Below are 16,655 nucleotides of genomic sequence, written 5' to 3'. Positions count from 1 at the left end.
CAGCAGTGTTCCCCGGCTATATGGTACAGCACTATGTCTTTGAAAGGAGGAAAGTGAAGTATTCAGTCTCTGTGGATTAAAATGTTAAGCTAATTAATTCACTGATTTTTTTCATTCAGTAAACATCTGTTGATTATCTTTTAGGTGCTCCAAATTATGTCTTAGATTTAATTAAATAAATCCAATAAATATTTGATAAGAAATCACAATAGGCAAAATACTGTAGTGGGTACAGACCCAAGATGCTTCCTAGTAAAAAAAAAAAAAAAAAAGGAGTAAATTTATACATAAATTCTTAAACAAGTGTGTATTGTATGGTATAAACATATAAAAACAAAATAGTCAAATGCTTATAGCAGAAATAAGTCTGTTATATATTATTTTGTGAATTTAAGGCATAGGATAATCATCACTTATAAGTATGCATTTTACTTTTTAATAATTCACTGAGAATAATTCTACCCAATTTGGGAACAGAAACTGTTAAAGAAAACTAGAAGCCAGAAGAAAGTTTAACACCAGTTATTTTCTAGTTGTTATCTTATTGCACTTGTCTATAGCACATTTTCTGTTTTATTCAATTTTTGAAGCTCTCACACTTGGTTTCTGTAATTACACCATATTTTGGTTCTTCTGTATCACCGACCTCTATTTTGAAGGAAGAAGGGTCTTCTTTCTCTGCCCTCTCATATTATTTTTTGTATCCCAAGAATATGGCCTTTCTTGAACTGCTTTCTTTGCAAGATGTTCCTGGGCAGTCATACCTATGCAATTACAGTTTCAAGTTTTATGTATATTCAGGCAAATAACAGCTGTGTTTTTCACTTTGTAAATATCCTGTGCGCTATAGCTGTGCATCCCAACCAGCCACTTGAAATCCTCCTCAAGATATTTCTTAGGCATCTTAAACTCAATACATTCACCTCCTAGAAACCAAGGAATTACCTGAATTCCTCCTCTCTCTCTCTACCACATCTGCAGAGACATCAGTTCTTGTACTTCTCTCTTTAATATTCATTATCCCTGCTAATTCTTTAGTTCAGTAATTATTATTTTTACTTAGGTTATTGTTAATAGTTTCCTATTTTGTTTACCTATTTGCAATTCTTTTTTCATTTTATCAGAATTGTATTTCTAAGATACTGATATGAAAAGATTACATTTTTCTCAAAGTTCTGCAACTATATATTCTAAGGATATAGTATAATTTTAATACAAACATACATGGATTATGAAGAGCTTAATCATAGTATAATATTAGTGGACAATGGAAATGACATAAATTTTCAACAGTAAGAGAATGGGTAAGTTGGCTATAATGTATCCATTAAACAGAATATCCAGCCACCAACAGTAATAACTTTCCAGGAAACTAGAGCAGACTGAATCTAAGGGTTGCATATTAGAGCTAGCGTAAACTATGTCCTCATTTTTTCTACAATTTTGACTTAATACTACAAGAAAATCACTTCATGCTCATGGAGGTCACCTGCAACTTCATTAGATCTCAGAAACTCTGAAAATATTATCCCAGGTATACTCTAATCACTTTCATAAAGGCAGTCACCAAACTTTTGTACCTGTTGCTCTTGCCTTGTTCATCACCTGGTTTTATCTCCTGGACCCATACCCTATATTTAATATTCAACTTTGGTCTCATTGGATTTTAGCAGATTTAGGAGAGATCCTTCTGGCTCTCTTCACAGTTTATGTTCCCATGTGGACTTTATGAATGCCTTTGTAGTGCCTTCTGCCCCTATTTTTCTGAGTAAAGATTTCCTTGCTCCAACCCCTAGGTCTATGTAATAGAATACATCTTTAGAATTTATACATGAGATTTTGAATTCCCAGTCTTCCATCGCTCAAGGCAGTGGATGAAAGATGATCACTGTGCTACCCCTGCAAAGAAATACAGCATAATTATATGAAAAAGTGAAGTTAGACAGGAAACTACTATCTATCACTGAACAATTGACAGCTGTGGAGTTTAAATTAATGGTAAAGTATTCACAGGAACTGCAAGAAAAGGTGTCCCTAATCCTTCCTCAGTCTCCTTCCAAAGATAGATTTGAGGTGGATGAGGTGGAGGGAGAGGAAGGGATGTCCATAAGAAATGCATGAGAGACCTGTAGTATGTAGGGAGCCCTGAAAGAGAATATTTTCTTGCTGGCTGCTTATCTAAGCAGAATAAGAATAAGAATGAATAAGTGGGTGGGCTGCATCTCCAGTAAAAGGGATGCCTAGGATTCTGAAACTCAAAGTGTAATATGGTTGACATCTTATAACCTATATATCCTATTGAATCCTATATATACCAATTACCTTATATTCAGAACATACTAAATACTGATAAAAATAAACATTTCTTTCTGGCAAGGTAAAGCAGATGAAACCTTATATTGCTGCATTTATCTTTCTGATTTAGCATCTATAAAGAAACCTCTCTCTTGTGTATCTCACTGTGTGTGTGTTTGTGTATGTGTGTGTGTATATATATATCTCTCACATCTTCTTAATCCATTCATATGTTAATGGGCACTTGGGTTGCTTCTGTGTCTTGGCTATTATAAATAGTGCTGCTTTGAATGCTGGGGTACATGAATCTTTTTGAATTCGAGTTTTCATTTTATCCAGATATATTCAGAGGAGGAGAATTGCTGGATCAGGTGGCAGGTCTGTTTTTAGGGGTTTTTTTTTAGGACCTGCCATTGTTGTTGTTGTTGTTGTTCAGTTGCTCAGTCTCATCAGTCTCATCAGAGCGACTTTGCGACTCCATGGGCTGCAGCACAACAGGTTTCCCTGTCCTTCACCATCTCCTGGAGTTTGCTCAAACTCATGTCCCTTGAGTCATCATGCCATCCAACCTCTGTTGTCCCCTTCTCCTCCTGCCTTCAACCTTTCCAAGCATCAGGGTATTTTCCAGTGAGTCACCTCTTCGCATCAGATGGCCATTGTTTTGGAGCTTCAGCTTCAGCATCAGTTCCTCCAATGAATATTCAGGACTGATTTCCTTTAGCATTGACTGGTTTGATCTCCCTGCTGTCCAAGGGACTCTCAAGAGTCTTCTCCAGCAACACAGTTCAAAAGCATCAATTCTTCGGCACTCAGCCTTCTTTATGGTCCAACTCTCACATCTATTCATGACAACTGGAAAAATCATAGGTTTGACTATATGGACCTTTGTCAGTAAAGTGATGTCTCTGCTTTTTAATATGCTGTCTAGGTTTGTCATAGCTTTTCTTCCAAGAGTAAGCATCTTTTAATTTGATGGCTGCAATCACCATCTGCATTGATTTTAGAGCCCAAGAAAATAAAGTCTCACTGTTTCCCCATCTATTTGCCATGAAAGTGATGGGACCAGATGTCATGGTCTTAATTTTTTGAATGTTGAATTTTAAGCCAGCTTTTTCACTCTTCTCTTTTACTTTCATCAAGATGCATTTTAGTTCCTCTTTGCTTTCTGCCATTAGTGTGGTGTCATCTGCATGTCTGAGATTATTGATATTTCTCCCAGCAGTCTTGATTCCACCTTGAGCTTCATCCAGTCCATCATTTTGCATGATGTATTCTGCATAGAAGTTAAATAAGCAGGGTGACAATATACAGCCTTGTCGTACTCCTTTCCAAGTCGTACTCCTTTCCAATTTTGAACCAGTCTGTTGTTCCATGTCCAGTTCTAATTGTTACTTCTTCACCTGCATACCGGTTTCACAGGAAGCAAGTAAGGTGGTCTGGTATTCCCATCTCTTTAAGAATTTTAAGCCATTTTTTGTGATCCACACAGTCAAAGGCTTTAGTGTAGTCAGTGAAGCAGATGTTTTTTTGGAATTCTTTTGCTTTTTCTGTGGTCTAGCAAATGTTGGTAATTTGATCTCTGGTTCCTCTGCCTTTTCTAAATCCAGAAATTTGTATATCTGATAGTTCTCAGTTCATATACTGTTGAAGCCTAGTTTGAAGGATTTTAAGCATCACCTTGCTAGCATGTAAAATGAGTGCAATTGTGCAGTACTTTGAACATTCTTTGGCATTGCTCTTCTTTGGGGTTGGAATGAAAACTGACCTTTTCCAGTCCTGTGGCCACTGCTGAGGTTTCCAAATTAGCTGGCATATTGAGTGCAGCACTTACACAGCATCATCTTTTAGGGTTTGAAATAGCTCAACTGGAGTTCCATCCACTCCACTAGCTTTGTCAGTAGTGATATTTCCAAGACCCACTTGACTTCACACTCCAGGATGTCTGGCTCTAGGTGAGTGATCACACCATTGTGGTTATCCAGATCATTAAGATCTTTTTTGTACAGTTCTTCTGTGTATTCTTGCCACCTTTTCTTAATATCTACTCCTTCTGTTAGGTCCATACCATTTCTGGCCTTTATTGTGCCCATCTTTGCATGAAACATTCCCTTGGTATCTCTAACTTTTCTTGAAGAAATCACTAGCCTTTCCTTTTTTGGTGTTTTCCTCTATTTCTTTGCTTTGTTCACTTAGGAAGGCTTTCTTATCTCTCCTTGCTATTCTTTGGAACTCTGCATTCAAATAGGTATATCTCTCCTTTTCTCTTTGCCTTTTGCTTCTCTTCTTTTCTCAGCTATTTGTAAGGCCTCCTCAGACAACCATCTTGCCTTTTTGCATTTATTTTTCTTGGGGGCGGTTTTGATCACTGCCTTCTGTCAGTCAGTTCAGTTCAGTCGCTCAGTCGTGTCCGACTCTTTGCAACCCCATGGATCGAAGCACACCAGGCCTCCCTGTCTATCACTAACTCCCAGAGTTCATTCAGACTCATGTCCATCGAGTCAGCGATGCCATCCAGCCATCTCATCCTCTGTTGTCTCTTTCTCCTCCTGCCCCCAATCCCTCCCAGCATCAGAGTCTTTTCCAGTGAGTCAACTCTTCGCGTGAGGTGGCCAAAGTACTGGAGTTTCAGCTTCAGCATCATTCCTTCCAAAGAAATCCCAGGACTGATCTCCTTCAGAATGGACTGGTTGGATCTCCTTGCAGTCCAAGGGACTCTAAAGAGTCTTCTCCAACACCACAGTTCAAAAGCATCAATTCTTTGGTGTTCAGCTTTCTTCACAGTCCAACTCTCACATCCATACATGACCACTGGAAAAATCATAGCCTTTCTTTTGACTAGATGGACCTTTGTTGGCAAAGTAATGTCTCTGCTTTTCAATATGCTATCTGCTGCTACTGCTAAGTCACTTCAGTTGTGTCCGACTCTGCGCGACCCAATAGATGGCAGCCCACCAGGCTCCCCCATCCCTGGGATTCTCCAGGCAAGAACACTGGAGTGAGTTGCCATTTCCTTCTCCAATGCATGAAAGTGAAAAGTGAAAGTGAAGTCGCTCAGTCATGTCCGACTCTTAGCGACCCCATGGACTGCAGCCTACCAGGCTTCTCCATCCATGGGATTTTCCAGGCAAGAGTACTGGAGTGGGGTGCCATTGCCTTCTCCGATATGCTATCTAGGTTGGTCATAACTTTTCTTCTAAGGAGGAAGCGTCTTTTAATTTCATGGCTGTAATCACCATCTTCAGTGATTTTGGAGCCCAAAAATATAAAGTCTGACACTTTTTCCACTGTTTCCCCATCTATTTGCCATGAAGTGATGGGACCAGATGCCATGGTCTTCGTTTTCTGAATGTTGAGCTTTAAGGCAACTTTTTCACTCTCCACTTTCAATTTCATCAAGAGGCTTTTGAGTTCCTCTTCACTTTCTGCCAAAAGGGTGGTATCATCTGCATATCTGAGGTTATTGGTATTTCTCCTGGCAATCTTGATTCCAGCTTGTGCTTCTTCCAGCCCAGCGTTTCTCATGATGTACTCTGCATATAAGTTAAATAAGAAGGGTAACAATATACAGCCTTGACGTACTCCTTTTCCTATTTGGAACCAGTCTGTTGTTCCATGTCCAGTTCTAACTGTTGCTTCCTGACCTGCATATGGCTTTCTCAAGAGGCAGGTCAGGTGGTCTGGTAGGTATTTCCATCTCTTTCAGAATTTTCCACAGTTTATTGTGATCCACACAGTCAAAGGCTTTGGCATAGTCAATAAAGCAGAAATAGATGTTTTTCTGGAACTCTCTTGCTTTTTCGATGATCCAGCGGATGTTGGCAATTTGATCTCTGGTTCCTCTGCCTTTTTAAAACCAGCTTGAGCATCTGGAAGTTCATGGTTCACGTATTGCTGAAGCCTGGCTTCGAGAATTTTGAGCATTACTTTACTAGTGTGTAAGATGAGTGCAATTGTGCAGTAGTTTGAGCATTCTTTGGCATTGCCTTTCTTTGGGATTGGAATGAAAACTGACCTTTTCCAGTCCTGTGGCCACTGCTGAAGTTTCCAAATTTGCTGGCATATTGAGTGCAGCACTTTCACAGCATCGTCTTTCAGGATTTGAAATAGCTCCACCGGAATTCCATCACCTCCACTAGTTTTGTTCGTAGTGATGCTTTCTAAGGCCCACTTGACTTCACATTCCAGGATGTCTGGCTCTAGGTGAGTGATCACACCATCGTGATTATCTGGGTTGTGAAGATCTTTTTTGTATAGTTCTTCCGTGTATTCCTGCCACCTCTTCTTAATATCTACTGCTTCTGTTAGGTCCATACTATTTCTGTCCTTTATCGAGCCCATCTTTGCATGAAATATTCCCTTGGTATCTCTGATTTTCTTGAAACGATCTCTAGTCTTTCCCATTCAGTTGTTTTCCTCTAATTCTTTGCGTTGATCGCTGAGGAAGGCTTTCTTATCTCTTCTTGCTGTTCTTTGGAACTCTGATTCAGATGCTTATGTCTTTCCTTTGCTCCTTTGCTTTTCGCTTCTCTTCTTTTTACAGCTATTTGTAAGGCCTCCCAAGACAGCCATTTTGCTTTTTTGCAGTTCTTTTCCACGGGGATGGTCTTGATCCCTGTCTCCTGTACAATGTCATGAACCTCCGTCCATAGTTCATCAGGCACTCTACCTATCAGATCTAGGCCCTTAAATCTATTTCTGACTTCCACTGTATAATCATAAAGGATTTGATTTAGGTCATACCTGAATGGTCTAGTGGTTTTCCCTACTTTCTTCAATTTAAGTCTGAATTTGGCAATAAGGAGTTCATGATCTGAGCCACAGTCAGCTCCCGGTGTTGTTTTGTTGACTGTGTAGAGCTTCTCCATCTTTGGCTGCAAAGAATATAATCAATCTGATTTTGGTGTTGACCATCTGGTGATGTCCATGTGTAGAGTCTTCTCTTGTGTTGTCGGAAGAGGATGTTTGCTATGACCAGTGCATTTTCTTGGCAAAAGGCTATTAGTCTTTGCCCTTCTTCATTCCGTATTCCATGGCCAAATTTGCCTGTTACTCCAGGCGTTTCTTGATTTCCTCATTTTGCATTCCAGTCCCCTATAATGAAAAGGACATCTTTTTTGGGTGTTAGTTCTAAAAGGTCTTGTAGGTCTTCATAGAACCATTCCACTTCAGGTTCTTCAGCGTTACTGGTTGGGGCATAGACTTGGATTACTGTGATATTGAATGGTTTGCCTTGGAAACAAACAGAGATCATTCTGTTGTTTTTTGAGATTGCATCCAAGTACTGCATTTCGGATTCTTTTGTTGACCATGATGGCTACTCCATTTCTTCTAAGGGATTCCTGCCCGCAGTAGTAGATATAATGGTCATCTGAGTTAAATTCACCCATTCCAGTTCATTTTAGTTCACTGATTCCTAGAATGTCGACGTTCACTCTTGCCTTCTCCTGTTTGACCACTTCCAATTTGCCTAGATTCATGGTCCTGACTTTCCAGGTTCCTATGCAATATTGCTCTTTACAGCATTGGACCTTGCTTCTATCACCAGTCACATCCACAACTGAGTATTGTTTTTGCTTTGGCTCTATCCCTTCATTGTTTCTGGAGTTATTTCTCCACTGATCTCCAGTAGCATATTGGGCACCTACTGACCTGGGGAGTTCCTCTTTCAGTATCCTATTATTTTGCCTTTTCATACTGTTCATGGGGTTCTCAAGGCAAGAATACTGAAGTGGTTTGCTGTTCCCTTCTCCAGTGGACCATTCCCTTCTCTACTGCCTTCTGTAGAATGTTGCAAACCTCCGTCCATAGTTCTTCAGACACTCTATCAGATCTAATCCCTTGGATCTTTTTGTCACTTCCACTGTATAATCGTAAGGGATTTAGTTTAGGTCATATCCGAATGGCTTAGTGGTTTTTCCTACTTTCTTCAATTTAAGTCTGAATTTTGCAGTAAGGAGTTCAGGATGTGAGCCACAGTCAACTCCCGGTCTTGTTTTTGCTGACTGTATAGAGCTTCTCCATCTTTGGCTGCAAAGAACGTAATTAATCTGATTTCCATGAGTAGAGTCTTCTCTTGTGTTGTTGGAAGAGGGTGTTTGCTATGACTAGTGCCAATTCTCTTGGCAAATCTCTCTTAGCCTTTGCCCTGTTTCAAACTTGCCTGTAACTCCAGGTATCTTTTGACCACCATACTATTCTCCATCATGACTGTACCAATTTACATTCCCACCAAGAGTGTACAGGGGTTCTTTTTCACCACTGTATCCCCAGAGACTAGCTTAACGTGTTTCTTGAATGAATGACTATCTCTTTGGACAGGGCTTGTGTCCTGTTCCTAGAATGTTATTACATGTGTGAAGGTTCTGTCTACACAGAGACAGGTACATTCTTCCCTGATGGTAGCTTTTCCCAGGTAATGTTATTAAGTGTAGCCATCTGATTCTCCATGCTGCCAGGGTAATTACCTTTTCTGTCACCTCTTCAGTCTTCTATGATAGAGCTTATTTTCACCAAGTTACTAGTGATCTCCTAGTGGCCAAATCAAACAATTTTATCCGATCTTTCTACCCGACATTACTCTGATCCTCCTTCTGGAAATTCTCTCATGCTTTAACTACATCTCTGAATTTCATATTCAAAAATATATGCCCCAATCCTGATCTCTCTCTCTCTTAAATTGAATTCCAAATGTCCAACTAACTGTCCAAGAAGGATGTCAAATGCAGTGTATCCAAAATTTGATATGTAGTCATACCCTCTGACAGCTCCTTATGCTGTATTTGTCATCTTGGTTAATTAGTTAGATTAATTAAATAGTGTTTGTTCCCCTTTTCTCGATTGATTTCAAAGTTCCATAACCTATTTCAAGTTTTCGACTGGCTTCCTTAATTTAAATAAACGTTTTCAGTGTTTGTTTTTTCCTAGTGGTATTAATAATAAAATATTAATTATGTTTCTGCCTCTCAGTGATATAATAATAATAACCATGATGATGATGATAGTGATACTTATTAAGCACCTACTGTATGCTGAATACTCTTCTTAGCCATTTATGTGTACTAATTCATTTATTCCTCGCAATAGCCATATGATGCAGATACTATTATCAATCCTATTATACTGAGGAAGAAATCAAGGCAAGAGATTAAATTATTTGTTCTTGATTATAATAGCTAAATAGCAATGTAAGTAGAGTTAAGCTTGAGAATCTGCACTCTTAAATTTATTCTTACACTGTTATTCATTTTTTCTTACATTATGTCCTTTCTATTTCAAGAATTCTTAACAATTCCCACATATTTCAGGATGATAGTACCAACTGTTATTTAGATTGAATTATCACTAGTCTCATTGATTGCTACTGTTTCTCGTATGCTAAATTTTCACCATCTTGAGATCCTTATGCTAATGCAATTTTCATTTGGCTCGAGCACTTTTATGAGTATCTCTTTTTTAGAAAGGAAATATGGATACAATACTTTCTAAGTGCTTGCATGTCTAAAAATCCCTTGCCATCACAAATGAACAAAATTTGGTTTGATGTGGTCATACAGAATTACTATCTCTTTTCCTTAAAAATTCACAGTAATCCTCCATTAATACTGTATGCTGCTGCTAAGTCGCTTCAGTCGTGTCCGACTCTCTGCGATTCCATAGACAGCAGCCCACCAAGCTCTGCCGTCCCTGGGATTCTCCAGGCAAGAACACTGGAGTGGGTTGCCATTTCCTTCTCCATTGTGTCAAAGTGAAAAGTGAAAGTGAAGTTGCTCAGTGTCCGACTCTTAGCGACCCCATGGACTGTAGCCTACCAGGCTCCTCCGTCCATGGGATTTTCTAGGCAAGAGTACTGGAGTGGCTTGCCATTGCCTTCTCCGATTAATACTGTATATCCAGTATTATTTGAAGATATTGGTTCCAATCTGATTGCTTTTCTTTTCACGTAATTACTCTTTCTGTATGGAAGCTTTTAGAACTTTATCACTCGATTCCAAAATGTCACCAGGGTATGTTAAAATATACATAGGTATTTTTTCAGTAATTTTGGCCAGTGTTTGGTTTTTCAGCTGGGAGAAATTTTCTTCCAGTTCAACTTTTATTGCCATTTCTTCTTCATCTGCCCTTTTCTCTCCTTTCAGTCCTCTCATTGTTCAGATTGGAGCACTGGGTTTCTCCTCCATGAGTGTACCCAAAATTTCTCTTTGTCTTTTTGCTTTGCATTATGTAAGGATTATTTCAGTAACTAAACTAATTTAATTTAGTGTCTGGTAGCATACACTCTTCTGTTCATTGCCTCTATTAAAATTTTCACTTTGGCAAATATGATATTTTTTATTGAAAAACACTTTGTTATTGTCAAATTGCTCTTTACTGTGACAGCCAGCTGTGTTTTTTCAGTGCAGTATCCCATTAACAGAGAATAGAATTTAGAATTATTTAAAGTTTTCTCCTATTTTCTTACATGAACTCTTTTTAACAATTTTGACCTATTTTCCCTCATTATTCAGTTTAATACTCTATTTTGAGGTACTGATCTGTTTTATTTGCCCCATGATTTGCCTCCTAAAGAGTTACATTTTTTTTTCTTTCCACTGGGGTGACTTCCTTCAAATCCTATGTAATTCTGGCAAAAGAAGCAGCAGTTGGGTTTATTTCCTAAAAGATCATAGATGAGAGAGGTAGACAGGCCTTCCCATGGAAGGTAGATGGATATGTAGGTCTTCAGCTTAGGTGGGTAAAGAGGCAAATGACTAAGATCCCTCAGATCAGTGACTGGGAATCTCATCCAATGGGCGTATTAATTCCTGTCTTAAGAAAACAGCTTTGACTATACAAATCTTTGTTAGCAAAGTGATTGCTACTTTTTAATATGCTGTTTAGGTTTCTCATAGCTTTCCTTCCAAGGAGCAAGCATCTTTTAATTTGGAAGGTTGTAAAAGAGGGAGGAACCAGAAATTTTACTTGTAAGCAGGACCCTTTGATCTAGGCAGGCAGTTATGGATGGGTTTGGCTCACAGGTTGCCCATTTCCAGGAAAGCAGGGTGGCTACACTCAGGCATCATGAGCTGGAGAAAACCAAGAAAGCTGCCACCTGGCTGGCTTCTATGTGCATAGTAGAGCTAATGGCATTCAGTGAGCATTTTGTTGCCTTTAATCCATCCTCCTTTGAACATCTTTTTATGAACCTAAAGTCGCAGATATGTTGGTTTGATCGCTTTCTCTTTTCCAATGGTAATAATTTGGCTGTGTTTTCCCTTTAACATTTGTTGCATTGTATTGGTAGCAAATTGAATTTAGATTCCTGTCTTCTCAGAATTGTAAATATCCTTTAAAATTTATTTTTTCTAGCTTTAATTTTGAAGCCATGGAGGTATATTTCTTTATCTCCAGGAATTGACCATAGTTTCTGTTCATCTTCATCCCTCCAATCATATGTACCACAAAATGCTCAGGTGTAACCTACCAGCTGGCCCTTGCCCTTGTAGTACTTTCCTTGTATAACGTGGTCAGATGAGAAATGCTATGAAAATATAACTCGCTTCTGAAAAAGTCTCCATATGTGAGAAAAGATGTTTCAAGTGCATCAGTAGAAGCAAGATATGGTGGAATAAGAAACATGATAGATTCTGGAATTACAAGGATGTGTACAGTGGAGTATGGAGCTAGAGAGCTGGGAAAAGGCCAGATCATGAGGTTTTTTGAAAGTCATGACAAAGAGTCTGACCATTTTCCAGAGGCTGTTGGAAGTTAAAAGCTTTTAAAGAAGGGAGCAGCAAGATTAGATGTGTGTTTTAAGCAACTCACTCTGGCAGCAGTGTGGAGGATGAATTGGATGAGGGGAGAATGGAGTGAAGAAACCCATTAAGAAGTTATTAAATAGGTTTAGGTGAGAATTTATGAGGCTTCTACTAGGGCCAGTAGCAATGTGGAGAATAGTGGAGAGTTTCAAAAGCTACTTAGCAAGTAGAATAGACAGACTTGGTGTTTGATTAGATGTGGAGTGAGAGGAGAAGCAGGAGCCTTGAATGGCTTTGTGATGGGCCTGTCTCCTGATACCATACTTGAAGCCAGGAATATAAGAGGAGAATTGGGTTTATCCAAAAGGAGGATATAGTGTTTGTAACTTGTCTAAGATATTTGAATGCAAATGTCCAAATATGTCCAGCATGTACACCCACATATCACACATACATAGCAAAACTGCTCACTAAGGATATATGAGCCAGATTTAAAGATATGGACAGATATCAACAGCATATGGTGGATGTGTAAAGAAAGAATAATACTGGCAAATATAATTTGGAGGTTATTACTCCAGTCTAGATACTGTTCTGGTGCTTTAGGGATAACAGAAGAGAGGAATCTAGAATCTCAGAGATAAGATTAGGTAAACAGAACATGAAGAGAATATGAGGTCAAAAATGTGGGGGAAGGAGAAAAGGGAATTTCGAAGTGTAATATAAAGGCATATGCTAGAGATGTCCAACAAACAGATGTCCAACATGTGGACAAAAATGTGTCTTGGACTTTGATAGTTAGAAGTTGCTTAACTTCTAATAAAAGGGAAGGACAGACACAGGGTATGAAAGCATTCTAGTCTCTTTCCTTAGAGTTTCATTTGACTTTGATTGCTGCTAAGCTGCTAAGTCGCTTCAGTCGTGTCCAACTCTGTGAGACCCCATAGACGGCAGCCCACCAGGCTTCCCCGTCCCTGGGATTCTCCAGGCAAGAACACTGCAGTGGGTTGCCATTTCCTTCTCCAGTGCATGAAAGTGAAAAAATAAAGTGAAGTTGCTCAGTCGTGTCCGACTCCTAGCGACCCCATGGACTGCAGCCCACCAGGCCCCTCTGTCCATGGGATTTTCCAGGCAAGAGTACTGGAGTCACCTTTTTAACAGGTTTTGGAGGAAAGTACCTAAGATTAGAAGGAGGTCTCTGAACAGAAAATGTGTAGTTGTGATTGCTTACTTTTGGAAGTGAAGAGAGCCAAATTCCTGGAGAGGAGGGAGGGGATGAAGCAAATCCTGCCCTCACAGAGCAGGTTGAGGCAGATGAACTAAGTTGCCTCAGTGTTGTGAGAAGTCCACCAGACCTGAGCATCAGAAGGGCTGGGCAGGGCTGGGGGACTTGAATAGGCTTGCGTATGGGGACTTAGAGGGAGGAAGGTGGATACACTAGGTGCTGAGACCTATCATCTAGATCCTTCTTCCAGCAGCGAGACACTTATTCTAGTCACCAGGAAGGTTGACTGCTAGTTGCTCATGGCTGAGTCCCTCTGCAGAAATTGTCCTTGTTGAAGGGTATGCTCCCTCCCCAGGAGCAGCCTGCATTCAGTGGCCAGTTGATGCAAAGATATCAGAACCCAGGCCCCTTGTCTCTATTTAGCACACCTCTGAAGGGCCAGCCCAACTTCAGAGCTCCAGTGAAGTTGGTTAGAACCTCAGGGCAACCACGTACCACTTGAACTTTTTTCTTAGCAGAATCTAGTTTTTCCTATTTGCTTACAGGTATTGTTCATAAGAACAGTCTTTAATAAACCTACCTGCATCAAATCTTGGTTGCAGAGTCTTATTTCTGGACAACTCAACCTAAGAGGGTGAGTAAATATGTTTTAATCAACTGTAGGTCTCCCAGATATGGATCTAACTAGCAGGAACAGAGTTTTGATTTCATCATTAGAGGACTGATCAAAACACTCAACAATGAGAAGTTAATACAATGTAATTCTACAGCATTTGTTCTCAACTAGGAGTAGAGGTGAGAAATAAGGAGGCCATACTCTATAGCTGTGCCCATCTGTGACCTTGATACCTTTCTTCTCCAGATTTCTGATACCCAATGCCTCCTTGAGAAACACAGTTTTGATACTATGGAACTGTCTGCACACTGGGATGTACTTATTCCTGGTGGGTCACTGAAGATGGAAAACCTATTGGTGAGACAAGGTTGTCATTAGAGGGGAGGGGAAGGGTAGAGGAGAGCTATTTCAGTTTTGCTTTGTTAAGGGAAGTATTTTAGTTTATTTCCACTCAGTTGAGAGAGAGAAGTTGTGAATACAAAGACCACTTTGTCTGAAAAGACCCTCTACCAACCAAGACATACAAAATTTTCTCCAGTAGTCTCATATCCACAATCATAACACTGAACTCTCTTTCTGCATCTTAAGAATTAGAGTTCCCATTTCCAACCCCCTAAGATTGGAGGTTGGTGGTATTTGACAGAGACTTCCAATGTTGTTCTTTTTCTAATAGCAAAGAGAAAATAGTCTTAAGTATTGCCATACTTCGGGCTTCCCAGGTGGCACTAGTGGTAAAGAACCCATCTGCCAATGCAGAGATGCGGGTTTGATTCCTGGGTTGGGAAGATCCTTTGGAGTAGGGCATGGAAACTCCAGTATTCTTGCCTGGAGAATCCCTGGACAGAGGAGCCTGGTGGAGTACGGTCCGTAGGGTCACAGAGTCGGACACGACTGAAGTGACTTAGCGTGTGTTGCCATATTTTATGGCTTTTTTAAATTGAAGCACAGCTAACATATATCACTATATTAGTTTTAGGTGCACATCATAATTACTCAGTATTTGTATACACTGCAAAATGATCACCACAATATCTAGTTAACATCTGTCACCATACATAGTTAAAAATTTTTTTTCTTATGTTGAGGACTTTTAAGATCTGTTCTCTTAGCAATTTTCAAATATGCAATACAGTATTATTAATTATGCTATAAAATACATCCTTCTGACTTATTTATTTTACCACTGGAAGTTCATACGTTTTGACCCCCTTCACCCATTTTATCTACCCAGTGTTTTTCTGACCCATTTCTAAATGACCTGGTCATCCTAGTCCTTAACTGCTGGGGTCATCATGAGCCTGGCAGTTTCATCCTCTTTGGGAGATCTGTTTATGACTCTGTACTTCTTGTTTACAGCTTTCCTGATGGTCCGAGTACTTTTGCAGTGGCAATCCTTTCCCTTGACTCAAAACCCAAAGGTTAATAACTCCCTTCATATCTAACAGCTGATTTATGCTGTAATTATGATGAAACAGAACTGGAAGTCCAGGTAAATGTTTTTTACCAAGGAAGGAAGCCTGTGTTCAGGAGTGGGCATGCGATAAGGCTTCACTGCAATTAGAAATCACTCCTGGATGTTGACACCTCCCTCTGAGTTTCAGTGGGAGAATAAACTGAATGAGAGTAAAGGGACAGGACATGTAAGAGAAGGAAAAAAATTTTTTTAAGATGTCTGACAATTCACAGGTGAAAGTTGAATTTTTTTTTAACTGCTTTGGGGGAATGAAAGCAAATTTCCCTGGTAAGAAATCATTTCCTTGCAGGATCGACTTGGGGGCTATTAGCCAGATATGACCTGAGTGCAGCATTCCCCATGGGTCATAAAGGTGACTATATGTAGGAACTGATCATTAGAAAAATGATTAAAGCTATTATTAACCCATTACTCAATTACTTATTAATTACTCTAAAATGTGGCTAGAAATGAGGCAATTAGGAGTTCACAGTTTTAATTGGTATTTGAAATCACAGAGGGTGAATTGATGAGCACCAGCTGCTGTGACATTTTGCCTGGTGATGAGCTACTGAAGAAGCGGCTATAAAGCAGTACTCTGTAATCTCTCTTTTCACAGTATGGCCGCACTCAGGGAGGGCAGATGTTTCCCCCTGGGAGAGAAAAGGGGCACTCACACTTCCATTTGACTAGAGAGCCATGAAGTCAGGATCATGCCAAAGCATGCAGCCCTGGGAAGAAAGTAGGAGGAAAGATATGTGGTGGTCTTTCCCATAGTAGATGCTGGATGGAAAGCTGCATCCAGGAAACTTGGGATGACTGTTCAAAATTAAACTTCTGGCAAAAGTGGGGTCTTAGCAAGCTAGTATCAGTGCCAGTGATACAGCCTTCAGAGTCCTCTTGCTTGTTTAGAGTAGGTGGGCTAACCACTCAAGACATCCTCTGTTCCTCATTCAGGCGTTCAGAAGCATTTTGGTATCTTTTGATCATTTGTCTGTCAGCTCTGTGATAAGAAGTTAAAGTGCTTGAGGAATGGCTCCTTCCTATGAATTTCTCAGAGTTTTGTTTCTCCAGAGATATCTTTATGACATTAAATATGTCTTAATATTGTTATGCATATCTATGGGATATATGCCCTAAGGATCTTTTTCCTTAAAGATGATGCTTTTTTCTGAGAAATTTTAAAGATATGAAAAACACAAAGAAGTTATGACAAATACCAGTTCTCTACAACCCAGAATTATTGATGGTTAATTGACTATAGACATAGATTATCTCTATATAGTTCAAAAGTTTTATTTACTGTAGAGTGTTTCATAGCATGAATATAAA

General features: G+C 39.6%; 1 protein-coding gene and 1 long non-coding RNA gene across 3 annotated transcripts in view; one reads left to right on the top strand and one right to left on the bottom strand.

Annotated features, from left to right (window-relative positions):
• The window catches only part of SYT9 (synaptotagmin 9), a 381,537-nt gene that overhangs the window by 120,202 nt on the left and 244,680 nt on the right, over positions 1–16,655 (top strand). The gene's annotated exons all lie outside the window — the stretch shown is intronic.
• The window catches only part of LOC112441572 (uncharacterized), a 44,700-nt gene continuing 28,573 nt past the window's right edge, over positions 529–16,655 (bottom strand). Inside the window, exons 2-3 of the long non-coding RNA XR_003029385.2 lie at positions 13,835–13,880; positions 529–764 (exon numbers count right to left, since the gene is read on the bottom strand). This is a non-coding gene — a long non-coding RNA (uncharacterized lncRNA). The remainder of the gene's footprint in view (positions 765–13,834; positions 13,881–16,655) is intronic.

This window comes from Bos taurus, chromosome 15 (assembly GCF_002263795.3).
Source record: "Bos taurus isolate L1 Dominette 01449 registration number 42190680 breed Hereford chromosome 15, ARS-UCD2.0, whole genome shotgun sequence".
Taxonomy (NCBI): Eukaryota; Metazoa; Chordata; class Mammalia; order Artiodactyla; family Bovidae; genus Bos; species Bos taurus.
Note: the sequence above shows the minus strand (reverse complement) of the source record. Positions and strands in the feature narration are given on the sequence as shown.